The sequence below is a fragment of the Pseudophryne corroboree genome, chromosome 3 (assembly GCF_028390025.1).
Source record: "Pseudophryne corroboree isolate aPseCor3 chromosome 3, aPseCor3.hap2, whole genome shotgun sequence".
Classification (NCBI taxonomy): Eukaryota; Metazoa; Chordata; class Amphibia; order Anura; family Myobatrachidae; genus Pseudophryne; species Pseudophryne corroboree.
This window is the reverse complement of record NC_086446.1, coordinates 708408001-708424711: the sequence shown is the minus strand read 5'-3', so window position 1 is coordinate 708424711 and position 16711 is coordinate 708408001. Positions and strand designations below refer to the sequence as shown.

The following is a 16711-nucleotide window of genomic DNA, read 5'->3' as shown; positions in this document are numbered from 1 at the left end:
ATAAATATAATAACCAAAATGAAAAGATATAAGGAAGACTTTATGTTCCTAATTTTTAATTTGGTGGTGCACCCTGAGTCAATGGCAACTAGAGACAACAGGAAGAGAAAAAAAAGACTCTTTTTTGGGCGCACTCTTGAGTTAATAAACATATAAGAGAATAGAAGAATTGATCTAAAAATTAACTTTTAATGTTGTTACAATAATAAAATAGGTTCAGTGGTCAGATGCATCAAACGTAATTAAACAGAAAAGTTTAATAGCAATAGATTAGCTGATACTGACTATAATGTCATACTCCAATATAATCAAACATAATTGGATGCTAAAATTTGCATAATAGTTCCGGCTGCCGGCGTACAGCGCCTGTTGTGGGGGGTGGAACCCACCAATTAACGTGATAAATTAGACCCCTCAGTTCATTAACACAAAATTAGTATAGTTAAGGTGCCGGGTGGCATATCATGCTCCGTAATGGCAGGGAAAGAAAAGACAAGGTAAGAGATGAGATGGTAGAGTGATTCTGCTGTCAGTGTTAGACTCTGAGCATTAGGGCAAGTCTATTCTCTACTATACTGAGTATTCCTCAAGGGTCGCCCACTTGAGTACTAGCCCAGCCCTACACAGATTAGCTTCCAAGATCGGACGGTTTCGGGCGTTACCAGTGTGGTATGATAGTAGAGGAGGTGATTAGGAATAATCCGATGCTTCTGGAATCACTGATGAGAGTTCACGAATTACATAGTATCAAAGAAGAGAGATGAAGATAAGATGGATCTGCTGCCAATGTTAGACAGGGACAAGCCCTGAATCAGTGGTGAGAGTCCACGAAAAAAAGAAAAGAATGAAAAGATGAGAAAAGCGTGAAGAGGAAGCAGGCTCAACAGATTGTCGGCTACTAAGAGCAAGAAAAATGAGCAAGAAAAATGTACTGACGTTAATAAATGAACTATATAATCCAATAGGATATCTGGGTTAATTAGTACTGACACCAGATGTAAACAGTTCAAGTAGAAGACAATGAGATGCGAACAAATTGATGGACAAGATAACAGTGTGACATTAAAGCTGAGTCAGATTTGAGCCTGTAATATTCTGTGCAAAGCTGTTTCAGTGATTCTAATAATTATGTAGCATATAGCTGATAATAGTAAACATTGTAGCAAGTACATAGAATGTTACTTAAGGCTGAGTTTGCACAGTGACCCTGTAGAAGACAATGAGATGCAAAAAAATTGATGGACAAGATAACAGTGTGACATTAAAGTAGAGTCAGATTTGAGCCTGTAATATTCTGTGCTAAGCTGTTTCAGTGATTTTAATAATTATGTAGCATATAGCTGATAATAGTAAACATTGTAGCAAGTACATAGAATGTTACTTAAGGCTGAGTTTGCACAGTGACCCTGTAGAAGACAATGAGATGCAAAAAAATTGATGGACAAGATAACAGTGTGACATTAAAGTAGAGTCAGATTTGAGCCTGTAATATTCTGTGCTAAGCTGTTTCAGTGATTTTAATAATTATGTAGCATATAGCTGATAATAGTAAACATTGTAGCAAGTACATAGAATGTTACTTAAGGCTGAGTTTGCACAGTGACACTGTAGATGGATGCCTGTGTGATTACATGAAGAAAACTGTAAAAGTAATATTGTAGAAGAATCCATTCAGGTGAATGTGATGAGAAAAATAATAGATAGGTTGATATTACCCTGATGATTAGCAGGCCTGTCCTGAGTCACATAGGCCAGGGAAAAGAATTCCAAGGGGTGGCAAGTCCAAAAATTCAGATGAAGTTAATAGCGGGCAGTCAGTGGAACACTGTCAGTGCCGGACAGTGCATACCTGCCCGGCAGAGGTTCATCAGCCGGCCGGCTGATGTGGATGTCAGGAACAGGAGCTGTGCAATCTCTTGTCACGGGCGATCGCAGGAGTCCCGCGGTGAAGTTGGTGAAGGCACTCGTACTGCAATTCAAATGCGGTCGGAGCTGGAAGAAGAGGGGTGGCGGTCGGTGTGGCACTGTAGCGCCGAGGACGGGAATGCTTCGGGCGGCCGGAAGGGAGAACCTGGAAGTCAGTACATTTTTCTTGCTCATTTTTCTTGCTCTTAGTAGCCGACAATCTGTTGAGCCTGCTTCCTATTCACGCTTTTCTCATCTTTTCATTCTTTTCTTTTTTTTTCGTGGACTCTCACCACTGATTCAGGGCTTGTCCCTGTCTAACATTGGCAGCAGATCCATCTTATCTTCATCTCTCTTCTTTGATACTATGTAATTCGTGAACTCTCATCAGTGATTCCAGAAGCATCGGATTATTCCTAATCACCTCCTCTACTATCATACCACACTGGTAACGCCCGAAACCGTCCGATCTTGGAAGCTAATCTGTGTAGGGCTGGGCTAGTACTCAAGTGGGCGACCCTTGAGGAATACTCAGTATAGTAGAGAATAGACTTGCCCTAATGCTCAGAGTCTAACACTGACAGCAGAATCACTCTACCATCTCATCTCTTACCTTGTCTTTTCTTTCCCTGCCATTACGGAGCATGATATGCCACCCGGCACCTTAACTATACTAATTTTGTGTTAATGAACTGAGGGGTCTAATTTATCACGTTAATTGGTGGGTTCCACCCCCCACAACAGGCGCTGTACGCCGGCAGCCGGAACTATTATGCAAATTTTAGCATCCAATTATGTTTGATTATATTGGAGTATGACATTATAGTCAGTATCAGCTAATCTATTGCTATTAAACTTTTCTGTTTAATTACGTTTGATGCCATCTGACCACTGAACCTATTTTATTATTGTAACAACATTAAAAGTTAATTTTTAGATCAATTCTTCTATTCTCTTATATGTTTATTAACTCAAGAGTGCGCCCAAAAAAGAGTCTTTTTTTTCTCTTCCTGTTATCTTTAACATATACCCTGTATATAATTCACATAAATGTACATACTGTATTGTAATTAAGACCACAACATGTAACTTTCATCTTGAAATGAAGTAACAAATACATGGCTAAGGCAAATAAGCATAAAGTCACTTTCCGGGATTATAAGTTTCCTGAGGGGGTTCTAGATGCTTGCTCGTCAGAAGTTCTGAAAGGCTGGAAACAGGGTGGCTGGATATAACTCTTCTTCGTAGAGCAGTTAGACTATAGTAAGCAGGAGTGACTGAGAACTGGTAGGACTAGTAAGTAGAGACAGTACTGTGCTGTAACTGGCTGGCCTCTGTTACTGGATTAAAGCTGGCTGCAGAGGTACTTGGTATAATGCTGCTGACACTGGACTGGGACCGAGTTGAGAAGAGCTGACACAATGCAGCAATTCCAACTGGAACCGACTGAAGAGATTCTGGTACAATTTAACAGTCCAAGCTGGGACCGGCAGGAGAGGCAGGTACTTAGTAACAAAACCAGACTGGAACCAGCTGGAGAGATACAAGGGCTTGATAGCGTACTGGGCTGGAACCGGCTGGAGAGATACAGGTACTTGGTAATGATACTGGACTGCAACCGGCTGGAGATATTCAGGTACTGGGTAGCAATACTGGACTGGAACTGGCTGTAGAGCTACAGGTACTTGATAGCGATACCGGGCTGGAACCGGCAGTAGCGATACAGGTACTTGGTAGCGATACAGGACTTGAACCGGCTGCGGAAATGCAGGTATTTGGTAGAAATACCTAAGTGGAACTGGCTGTAGCGATACAGGTACTTGGTAGCGATACCTGATTGGAACCGGGTGTAGAGGTACAGGTTCTTGATAGTGATACCAGACTGGAACCGGCTGTAGAGATACAGGTACTTGGTAGAGATACTGGACTTGAACTGACTGTGGAGATACACGTATTTGGTAGCGATACCCGAATGGAAACAGCTGTAGCGATACAGGTACATGGTAGCTATAAAGGGCTGATTCCGGCTATAGAGATATAGGTATTTGGTAGCGATACCGGACTGGAACTGGCTGTAGTGATACAGGAAGGAACAGGCTGTAGCGATACAGGTACTTGGTAATGCTACCAGATTGGAACCGGCTGAAGAGACTCAGGTACTCAGAGACAGCGTCTGAGAGTCTGACCACCTGTAGTCATGAGCCTAAGATATGGCTAAAGTGCAACATTGTTCAGGCAAATTGTCAGTGCACTGCTGGACCCTTTATACCCTGCACAGGGCTGGGATTGGCAGAAATAGTCAGCTTAGTGAAGGAACAGCTCAGGAGACCAACATGGCAGCGTCCAGTGATTAAAGCCAGCAGGAATGCGTGGGACCCCAGAAACCCTGGAGACTCCCCTATGCCGAGAACCTGCCAGAGATACACTGCCTGTAGAACTGTGCAGCCGGACTCCCCACCAGAGCAATGCAGCAGCGTGGTGAGTATCTGCACGCTGTTGTGTAAATCCTGACAGTACACCCCCTCTTATGGAGGCCTCAGGACACCTTTTGGGCTTCTTTTGACCTCCTGTGGCAGTCTTGAATCAGTTGTGGAGCATGGACATCGGTGGAATTGATCCAGGCTTTCTCTTCAGATCCATAGCCTTTCCAATCAATGAGATACTGAAGGTGACCAAAACAATGACTGGAATCTATGATTCTCTCCACTTGATACTCTACTCCATGTAGAGTATGAACTTTTGGGATCTTGGGTGGAGTAGACTGGAACTCACTCAGACCTAAGGGACATACGGGGTCATTCCGAGTTGTACGCTCGCAAGCTGCTTTTAGCAGCTTTGCACACGCTAAGCCGCCGCCTACTGGGAGTGAATCTTAGCATATCAAAATTGCGAACGAAAGATTCGCAATATTGCGAAAAGACTTCTCTGTGCAGTTTCTGAGTAGCTCGAGACTTACTCTGCCAGTGCGATCAGTTCAGTGCTTGTCGTTCCTGGTTTGACGTCACAAACACACCCAGCGTTCGCCCAGACACTCCTCCGTTTCTCCAGCCACTCCCGCGTTTTTCCCAGAAACAGTAGCGTTTTTTCACACACTCCCATAAAACGTCCTGTTTCCGCCCAGAAACACCCACTTCCTGTCAATCACATTACTATCACCAGAACGAAGAAAAAACCTTGTAATGCCGTGAGTAAAATACCTAACTGCATAGCAAATTTACTTGGCGCAGTCGCACTGCGGACATTGCGCATGCGCATTAGCGACTAATCGCTCCGTTGCGAGAAAAAAATACAGAGCGAACAACTCGGAATGATCCCCATAGTAAGGATATATGGAAAGTGTTAGGTATAGTATCTTCAGTTGAGGTAAGTGCATCTTGTAAGCTACCGGATTTATACTGGGCACTCTAAGCCTTACATTTCATGTAGAGAGACATACATGATCTCCAGGTTTTACATTTGGCACAGCACAACGTTTCCGATCAGTGAACTCTTTGTAATTTCTTGAGGCTTTTCTTAGTGCAATGAGAATATTCTTCCAAACTTCTGAGTATGACTTAAGAGTAGCAGTAGATGCAGGAATGTCCATGAGAGGTAATGCCTGAAAGTCTTGGACTTGAGGATCTTGGCCATAGACTGCAAAGAATGGTGGTGTGTCAGTGGCAGAGTAGTACCAGAAGTTGTGAGCGAATTCTGCCCAAGATAGTAGTTCTGCCCAGTCGTCCAGAGAAGAAACATATAACCTGATGAAAGATTCTAGATCCTGATTGACCGTTTCTGTCTGTCCATTGTTTTGTGGATGATAATCTGAAGAAAACCTCAACTCCACTTGGAATGCTGAGCATAGAGCTTTCCATAATCTGGCCACCTCGATCTGAGATCTCTCTTTGGGTAAACCATGTAGATGGAAGGTCTCTCTCAGGAAGACTTGAGCTAGACAGGGGGCGGATGGTAAACCAGTCAAAGGAAAATAAAATGTGCGATCTTGGAAAAATTATAGACTACTACCCAGATGTTATTGTTCGCTTTGGAAACAGGCAAATCTATAATAAAGTACATTGACAGATGTGTCCAATGTTGGGTCGGAACTGGCAGAGGCTGTAGAGGACCAACTGAATTTTGACAGAACACTTTATGTTGAGCACATCTGATACAAGATGCAATGAATTCTTGAAGATCAGATTTTATAGAGGGCCACCAGTAAGAGCGTTGAAATAACTTTTTTAGAATGCCAGTGTGGCTAGCAAAATGAGAGGCATGAGCCCAAGTTAAAAGTTTTTTTTTAATACTATTTAAAATGTTTTTATTGAATTTCGTGATCAAGATTGTGCAGGTAAATACAATGAAATGTTGCATGTTAAGAGTAAAATCATATCGAGTTTCAATTTGAACATGTACAATCGACCATCTCAAAAAGATGATAAACAATCTAACAGGTGACAACTTCCACATTTAAAAGAGCACAATCAGAGGATGATATATTTGTCATCAAAACAAGAAAAACCATTTAAACAAAGTCGTCAGAGAAGAGAAAAGAGAAATTAGTAAGAAGCAAGAAGAGGAAAAAGACAGGATACAGGGGGCTGGGGGGCAGAAGAGGAGGTTCAATAGTTACAAAAAAAATCAGAGAGGTCAGCAGGAGAATCAATGTTTAAGGTCATAGAGACATTGGCAACTGTAGTGAGCAGCAATATACACAAGACAGATTATGAATGACTCAAGAAAGACAAATATAGTGGAGATTATTTGAACTAGATGATCTCTAACAAACGGGTATTATGGCTTTTGCCGCATTATTAAGATGCCTCAAAAAGGAGTGTTTATAAGTCTTAGCGGAAGCCAAAATAATGTTTAGAAGCCAAAAGCCTGGGTCCCTAGGTATGTCACCTCCTAAAATAGTTTCTGAGCATTTAAATATATTAGACCAAAAAGAGGTAAGTGAAGAGCATTCCCACCAAATATGTAAGAAACTACCTGCGGCTGAGCGACACCTCCAGCACCTATCAGAAACATTGGGGAACATCTGATGTAATTTGACAGGCACCCTATACCATCTATAAATAATCTTGTATAAATTTTCTAAAGTGGTCAAACAGAGTGAACTAGCCTGAGTATTACGAAAGACTGACTCCCAATCCTGAACTAACCCCTGTAGTTCTTTTTCCCAAGCTGATGTTAATGTTGGGGGTAAAGGAAAGGAGTTCTTTATAATGAGTCCATAGAGTTGAAAGATCGTGTGCGACGGGGGTTGAGGGTCGACACATGAACGTTCAAATGAAGTAAAGATCCTCCTTAGTTCCGACAGTTTAACAGAGAACATTATAAAATGGCGTAGTTGGAGATATTTCTAAAATTCTGAGTGTGGAAGATTCAAGGAATTTTGGATATCGGGAAAAGAACGCACCCCATCTGGACACACCAACTGACCCAGCTGAAAGATTCCAGCCTCTGACCATGACTTGAAAGAGGGGGTATGAAGACCTGGGGAGAAGTTATGATTAAAAAGAAAAGAAATAAGGGGGGAGGTAATAGAGGAGATATGGGGTAGAATACGAAGCTTCTTCCAAAGACCCAGAGTTGGAGACACTGTAGGGTGGGCCACTTTTGGTAGGGAAGGTAAGCATGGGATGATCTCGATGTAAATAGCATTGTTCCTCTAAAGAAACCCATGGTTTGTATCCTTTTGCGCAAGTCCACTCTAACACCCTATTTAGTAAAACCGCTTGGTAGTAGCATTCCTCCATTGTGTTTCCGCCGAAAGAGAATATCATGTTTAAATCGGGGGGGATGTAGATCCCCAAACAAATTTACGTATAAGGCTCTGAACTGACCGAAACTACACTGGAGGAATGTGTATATGGAGAGCCTGAAGTTTGTATAAAATCTTATGGTGTGTACACACGGTGAGATCCTTGCTATGCCTGATTTTCACTTTGTGATTTCCCCTGAACTCCCCGGAGCTGAGCACCACCGATTTTGACTAACTTTTCTTGAGATATGGACTATGTGTGCTTACGATTTTGGTTTATGTGAGATTTTGGCTTATGTGAGATTTTGGCTTATGTGAGATTTAATTGACATGTGAGATGAACTAGATAGTACACCGATCTAGCAAGGATTGACTTGCCTGCACAGTCTATCTTTTCTTGCGATCCCAACCTGGCGGGACCGCGCATCGGGATCAAATCGGGATCGCAAGTGGAATAACACCTTGCAATTTGCACTAACTTTTCTTGCGATTTTGACTATATAGACAAAATCGAAAGAAAAAATCTCACCATGTGTACACACCATAAGGGAGAGAATCCATTTTAACAACGTTAATGCTGCCGAACCACGATAGACGCAGGGATCTCCATCTCTGGAAATCTGCACGTAGAGAACATAGAAGAGGTTTAACGTTTAAAGAAAAAAGTTTGGATAAGTCGTTGGAAATTTGAACCCCCAAGTATTTCAGGCTAGTGTCATTCCAGGTAAAAGGAAAAGATTGCTTCAGAGCATCAATTGCAGTATATGACACTGTAAAATTCATAGCAACTGATTTCGAGTAGTTTATTTTGAAATTCGAAAGGTCTCCAAACCTATGGAATTCGTTTATTAGATTTGGGAGGGATATAGTAGGTTTCGAAATCAGAGCTAGTAAGTCATCAGCGAAAAGGGCAAACTTGTGTTCCTGACCTCCCACTCGTTGACCTGAAATATTGGGGTTCAGTCTTATGGCCCTAGCAAGGGCTTCCATGCACAGTACAAATAATAGGGGAGACATGGGGCAGCCTTGTCTGGTACCATTCGTAATTACAAATGAGTCAGATAGTGATCCATTAATTCGAACTCTCGCCATGGGTGTATCATACAAGGCCATGATTCTATGGAGACAAGCATGACCCAGTCCCAGGTGGCGCAGAACTACATTCAGAAATCCCCAGTCTACCCTATCAAATGCCTTCTCTGCATCTGTAGATAACTCTATAGAGGGGACTGAGGACAATGAAGCGTAATGAATCAAATTAATAACTTTGGTTGTATTGTCTGGCTTCCCGACCCAAAACAAAGCCAACCTGGTCTCCATGAATCAGCTTAGGCAAGAGGAGTTTTATGTGATTCGATATTAATTTGGCAAAAATTTTATATCAATATTCAATAAAGAGATTGGCCTATAGCTGGAGCAAGTGCTGGGATCCTTGCCTTCCTTCGGGATAACAGTGATGTGTGCTTCCAGGCTTTGGTTTGAGAAATGGGATTTGTCAGAAATGGAATTAAATGCTCGAGTTAGAAGGGGAACTAACGTTTCTTTAAATGCTTTATAATAAGCTATAGAAAAGCCGTCAGGCCCAGGACTTTTGCCTAGAGGCGAAGAATCAATGACCTTAACTACTTCCTCAGTGAGAAAGGGTTCATCAAGAAAATTCACATCTTCTTGGGAAAGAGTAGGAAAATTCAGGGACTGTAGATAAGGGGCTATCGAAGTTTGATGGGTCAGGTCGTCAGTCACCTTCATTCCTCTTGATAGATTATATAACTTGGTGTAGTATGAACTGAAAGCTTCAGTTATTTTCTGTGTTTCATTATGTGTGTGACCCTGGTCGTCTTTTATGGTGTGAATGAAAGTGATTGCCCGTTGTTCCCGAAGCGCTTTGGCCTATCGAGGCGTCTGATAAGAGGTGGAGGTGACGGTGGCTAAGAAACAAATAGTTGATTCTAGAGTATGTGTTAATGTGTTATGAGCATATGAGTCAAATTAGTACTCCAAGTCAGAGGGGTGGGATAGTCTCCAAGTATCAATCATCTGGTGGTCCAGAAGGGTGCGTCTCATCCTTCTATATTCCTTCCCAGGCCTATAAGAGGTTTTGTTGGAAGTGTCTTGTGTGGGGTCAAGAGACCAGTTTAAGTCCCTTCCCATAACCACAACCCCCTCAAGGTTCAGACTTCTCCAGTATAGATGAGACAAAGTTTGGTTGCTGCATATTAGGGGTGTATACATTGAGCAAGGAGAAACGCTGATTGTAAATATCACATTTAACCAATAGCCCTCTACCTTCCATTATTTTATGGGATGAAATATTAGTGATCGGTAAATATCTAGCGAGTAATATAGCTATTCCCAAAGTCTTGCCAGCAGAATTATTAGATGTAAAGACATGTGGGTAATAATGGCATTTTATTGAAGGAGTGCTTCCTAATTTGAAGTGTGTTTCCTGTATAAAGGCTATGTCGACCCTATCATCTCGAAGGCATTTAAGCAGTTTGGATAGTTTTTCGGGAATATTCAATCCCTTAACATTAAACGTGACAACCTTCGAATTATTGGCATTTGTCATAAATCAGCATTACAGACAAAACAATGAGTCAAAAGCCCTAAAGAGAAAAGATTAATGTATAGATAGAACACTGAGGAGATAACACCCAGGGAAGAAGAAGGGGAAAGAAGATAAAGAGAAAGAAGAAGCTGATACAAGAGAGAGGAAAAAGTAAAAAGGGGAGAAAAAGTTGAGAGTAATAGCAATAATAACACATAGTAATTCTCGAACCATAAGTAATTAAAGAATTGTGGTAGATTGAAAAACCAAAAGAGGGGTTTAGCTGCATTTAGACCAAGAGAGGAATCCAGCCTACTCCTGGCCTAAAAATTTTTCAGGTGCAGCATAATGGGGGTGTAAATGGGGTCAACAACAGCGGTAACCCATGTTGTAACAGTAGTAAATGATTAAACCAGGATGTCTGGGCTAAACAGTATATGAACAGTGAGAGTGGGAAGAACTTGAAGTCAAAAGGTATGGTATTAAGGCTAGACTAGTTGCAATTTAAGACTCTCTCAGGCAGACAAACTTGAGAAGGACTACTACAGGAAAATGTAACAAATCTCAATAAGAAGTAAACAAATTTCTGAGACATAACCAGGCTATGTATACAGTATGTCATAAAGATAGTGTCTCATATGAGAACAATGTACTTCAGCCCAGCATGATAACCATGCAAAGCTAAGCACAATGCATAAGTCATCTCACCAACCAATGGAGCATTTAATCAGGTCAATTAACTGTGGAGGGGGTCGACTGGGGAAATGACCTAACTCGATGTCTAGAAGATTGAGCTTGTTGCCAAAGGTCATTCTGAAACTTGAGGGTGGGCATCTCTGGCTGGGCATGATAAGCTTCCCAATCGGCAAGAGCTATCGGAGATATGCCCATTAAAGTGAAAAAAAGCTGATAAATCCACTGGTTTGTAGAGGGTAAACGCTTTGCCGTTATTTGTGACCTGTAGAGAAAATAGATAACCCCACCGGTATTTTAAGTCAAGTTTACGGCGGGTGTCAGTAAGGGGTCTCAAAACTCATCGCTGTTGCAGAGTAGCCCATGCCAATTCAGGGAACAGTTGTATCTTATCTCCATTAAAGTCTATGCCCTCAAGCTGACAAACTTTCCTTAACATTTCTTCTTTTTGAGTGTAGTAGTGGAGATGACAGATTACGTCACGTGGTTTGTCGGTGGCAAGCCTCTAGGTCTCAGAGCCCGATGTGCTCTGTCAAATTGAATTTCGGTGTTTGGGTTTAGGCCTAAGAGTTCCCCAAAAATCTTCGTGAGGATATCTGTCAGACTGGACTGTGGGATGTCTTCCGGGAGACCCCAAACTCTGATATTGTTACATATACCACGATTGTCCAAATCTTCGAATCGCGATTTTAGTGAAGTATTCTCAGAAGTTCGATGAGTGATCACATCCTTGAGTTGGGTAAAAGCATCAGCTATTGCCGTCTCGTGATCTTCTAAGGTATCAATTCTGACTCCAAGCTGGGACATGTCAGCCTGTAAAGACGAAACTTCCTGTTTGATTGTAGGTAGGAGACGAGATTCTAAAGCTAGGAAATCTTGTTTCGTGGGTAACGACTTAATGTGGGTTAAGATTTCATCAATCTCTCTGTTTAAAGATGGAGCCTGCAAAGGCGTAGTGTCTCCAGAGGCAGACATGCTGTCAGATGATGCAGATGGGGCAGGTGAGGAAGATTGGGTGCTATTGAGAGCTACGTCTGGAGTAGGAGTCGTTAAATATTGCCGCAAATCAGAAATAGGGCCCCCAACTTGTTTTGGAGACCCCTCGGGTTTAGTTTTGGATTTTTTATTCCTCACCATTGAGTTGAGCTGATGTAAGGATCTGACAGTAGAGAGGAGACAGACATCACTCAGTTAATACCTGGTACCTTAATAAAGAAGAAAAGGGCTCATCGCTGTGAGTTGACCCCCTCGTGGCATCAGGCAGCCAGTGGCATTGTCATCGTGTCATATTGTATGCGGCGTGAAAAGCTACATATCCGGGTACATATATCATGATTGCTCCAGACAGTAACACGTGTTGTGGGAATTCTGGAATCAAGAATGCCAAAGTGTAATAAGGTCTCCGAGGCAAATGTGGTGTAATCCTGTGCCAGGGAGGAGTGAGATGAATTTAATAACAATAGGTCAGTGTGAAATGGATATGGAAAACATATGTAACAAGCGTCCACAAGAGGGCGACCTTGCCATACAATAGGATAGCAGGGGTTTCAATTTTATTCAATATAAAGCAAGGTTGGTAAGATTAAACTTGCTGCAATGATTTGATCAGAAAGTCCAAGTGCATCAATTCCACTCTGTGTATGGAAGGGAAAAGCTGGTGTGGCAGAAGGCTGCAGTCCGCAGCCACATTCAGAGCCTGGACTCGGGCTCAGTGTGAATCAGTCTCTGTGGCTAGTTATAGTGGGGGAGCAGGTCATTTGGCATACAGATTCCCCCAGACTTTAAAGGAGCTATAAGCTAATAGTCTTTCAACCTCTGGGGTGCAGCATACATTAACACATATGGAGGGACCCAGTAACAAGCACGGAATCCTCCATCCAATATATATGGATGCCCTCTGTAGGCGGTGCCCTCTGTAGGCAGAAGGCACCGCTGGTTTAGAAGGGCTGGAGACCCCACAGTGCTGCTGCGAGTCAGGAGCGCGGTCCGAGCGGCAACACCCCTCCCTGGTAACACAGTTCCCCTCACTCACTGCGGCCGCGTGGAGCCAGGAGGAACCAAGATGGCGGGCGTCACTCCGGCGGGCGAGGCACAGTGAGTGAGGGCACCAGGAGGGAGTATGCAGTGTGTAGGGGCCGCTGCGTCAGGCAGAATCATGCCGCACAGGAACGGGCAGCATGGAAGTCTGAACCGGTTCAGAGATCAAGGTCCCGGCTTGAGAGGGAGGGAGGTGCCGCGACCCACGAAGAGCAAGTTAAAAGTTTTTGTCATAGAGTCAGATATATGAACATTTTCCCAGGTGGTAGTGCAGGAGAAATCTGTGTAGCAGCAAAAGAGAGAGGGTTGAGAATGAAGTGCTCATCTTGGTGGGGGGGTTTCCTCTTCAGTGGAGACAGACCTGGATAGAGCGTCTGCCTTGCGATTATGTGACCCCAGATGGAACGTTATCTTGAAGTTAAAACTAGCGAAGAAAAGTGCCCAATGAGCTTGTCAAAGATTAAGACACTGGGACGATTTTAAATACAGAAGATTTTTATGATCTGTGAGGATAGTCACAGGAAATTTGGCTCCTGCCAACAAATACCTTCACTCTTCTAATGTTAACTTGATAGCGAGAAGTTCTTGGTCGCCAACTGAGTAACTCTTCTTGGTGTGTCAGAATTTTCTAGAGAAGAACCCGTAAGGATGAAGTCTCTCACCTCCAACATTTTGAGATAATGGCCCCAATACCAATTGAAGAAGCATCCACCTCCAAGACAAACTGTTTCTCTAAATTAGGTTAATGAAGGATCGGTGCAGACTTGAATGCTTGTTTGAGAGCTTAAAAGACAGATTATGCTTATGGAGACTAGTGTGAAGCGTCCACCCCTTTCTTAGTTAAAGCTGTTATTGGCACCACTAAGGTTGAAAAATCTTTGATTTATTTACGGTAGTATCTGGCAAAACCTATGAATCTTTGCACCGCTTTCAGGGTTGTAGGTTGAGCCCAGTTGTGAATAGCCTCAAGCTTCTCAGGAGCCATCTGTAGGTTTTTGCCAGAAGTTATGTAACCTAAGCAAGGGACAGTGGATACTTTGAAGATACACTTGGAAAGCTTGCCATACAGACGCTTAGATTGAAGTCTTTGAAGTACCTCCTTAACATGCCGACGATGAGAGCTCAGATCTCAGGAGAATATGAGAATATTGTCCAGATATGCAGATGTAGCCACGCTCATTGTTGCTGTAGTTTCACCATACATGTGTCTAAGCATCGTGACATAAATATATCTCAGGTTGGAAGGGTAAGGCGTACTAAGGAGCAAGAAGATCCACAGCATGCAATAAACAGCTTCACCACTGGGTGGCGATTGCTCCACTAATGAAGACTACAGCTGTATCCTCTTCATTTGTTGCTGCGATGCGCTTGCATCGCAGCATACAAATCGTGGCATAGTGGGGCACGTGCGTACGCATGCTCCACTATGCATACTTTACAATGGGAGACGGCAGTTGCGCGCACACGCACTCAACCGGCGGCCACTCTCTGCACTAGCTGCGATGCATATGCATGCAGCATGCCACGATGCATACGTATCGTGAACCCGTTACAGCAATCTGCTAAAAGCAGCAAAGCTGTAGCGGGACACATCTGTATAGTGAATACAATAGCAGAGGATGGATACGGCACTACAGACAGAGGCGGAACTACCGCCAGTGCAACCAGTGCGTTGCACTGGGGCCCGCCTCTGTCCAGGGGCCCAAAGCATGTAATGAGTCAAACTGACTCATTACATGCCGCTGTGTGCTGCGGGCAACCGCTGCCCGCAGCGCACAGCCGCCTGGAGAGGAGAGGAGCAGGGGTACGGGGGAAGGAGGAGGAGGGAGGTGGAGGAGGGAGCAGCAGCAGCGCTTTGTTACTGGTGGAGGCGCTGCTGCTGCTGCCCCTCTGCTTCACTATAGGCTGTCTTCCGAGAACACCTGGCACACACGTAGTTACGGCTCTGTATTAGCGTGACTGCCTAGCATACCCAGGCACATGGGTTCATTTCCCGAAAATGGCAGGGTATTTTTTTTATTTTTTTTTGTAATAAAACAATTTAGATTTCTGTTCTGTTACCGACAGTGGCATCCCGATGGTCAGAATCCCTACGGATCCCAGTAAGTATTTTAAACCTACCTATAATCCTAACCCTAACCCACCCCTCCCATAGCCTAACCCTAACCACCTCCTCCCGCAGCTTAATCCTAACCTCCCCTCACCCCACAGCCTAACCACCCCCACCCCAACTGACAAACCCTAACCCTCCCCCTAGTGCCTAACCCCAACCCCAGTACTTGCCTTTGGGACATGTTGGGATTCTGACTGTCATGATCCCGGCTATCGGGATCCTGACTGCATCCCTATGGGACAGATGAACCAGTCTAGAGCTGGTTCCTTTGTAATGGTAACCATGATAAAAATAATGAAAATGGCTCATCAAGAGGTGGTTCTAAACAACTAATTGTTGTTAAGGAACACACAATACACACACAAGAGTATTGACAAACAAATGGATTCAGACCAGGAATGTCTTATGAGAGGAGGGGCCCTTGTTCACCCTCGGTGCGGGCCCCTAGTGAATCAGAGGCTCATGTGCACTGCAGAACAGTCTGCTGTAATGTTATATACGCCAGTGATTATCACTTTAGAAACTGTGGAAAATAGATGTGTTTATCACTACAATAAACAGAGACATCATTTTTTTAATATCACCCCATATTCAGAAATGTGGTATAATGGGGCTGAAAAGCGAGGAAGTTTAGGTTATCATGTTATTTGTATACACTTGATTAAAGAAATGGGCAAATCTGTAAATGGCAAAATAAATTGCATCATAGATATTGGCTACTGAGTACGAAAAGGGGTCCTGGGTAATTTGAAAATAAAAAATAACAATATAATAAATAAAATACTAATTTGAACTGAAATCTGGGAAAACAGAGTGTAACAATATGACTGCTGGTAGGTGTGTAATAAAACTGCCCTTTCCTGTAAATTGTGGTGGGTTCACTGTGTAGAGCATGGGTCTTCAACCTATGGCCCTCCAGCTGCTGTGGAACTACATGCCTTACCACAGATTTGCTATTAAAGCATGCTAAACCTGCTAGCATGCTGGGATGTGTAGTTCCACAGCAGCTGGGGGGCCGCAGGTTGAAGACCCATGGTGTAGAGGATTGATTTCTTCCATCTGTATGCTTTCCCTATGCTGGTGCCACAGTGGGGGCGTTTGGGGTGAGAGAAGAGGAGGTATCCTCCCATCTGCTCATGCTGCATTCTGGCTTGCTGCTGTAGTAATTGCTGACTGGAGAGCCCGAACAGTCAGCTGACTCATGTTGCTAGGAAATGCTTAGAACTATGGAAGCCCACTGCTTCCAAAAGACTGAAGTTTCACTGTTTTGTCTATACTAATAGAGATGAGTGCTGATGCTGATGGTGCTCCACTTGGCCCCATGTACAGCAGCAAATATACAGTAGGTCAGCACACGCAGCAGGAGACAGTGAAGGAGAGGTGCCCCCTTCAGGTCAGAAGCCCGGCGGCAGCGAACTCCATTGTCTCTGGGAGTTCTCTGCTGTTGCCGATGCAAATGATATGGCTCCTAACAGGCATATACTGTATGTGTGTTTATTCAGGACTGTGAGCCACATTTGCAGAATCACATCTTTACTGTACCCATCCTACATTAGCATCTCTTTTTCCATCACTTAAGCAGGGTCAGACTGGCCCATAGGGTGTAAATGCCAAATTGCTTTCTAACAAATATTTAAAATGCTTACTCTAATATATACTGTAGATGCCT

At 43.4% G+C, this 16711-nt stretch overlaps 1 protein-coding gene and 2 pseudogenes across 2 annotated transcripts in view; 2 read left to right on the top strand and 1 right to left on the bottom strand.

Moving 5' to 3' along the window:
- Window positions 1–16711, top strand: part of LOC135056662 (alpha-2-macroglobulin-like) — a 644880-nt gene that overhangs the window by 605234 nt on the left and 22935 nt on the right. The window lies entirely within an intron of this gene.
- LOC134897968 (5S ribosomal RNA) lies at window positions 565–683 on the bottom strand (annotated as a pseudogene).
- On the top strand, window positions 2333–2451 carry LOC134897967 (5S ribosomal RNA; annotated as a pseudogene).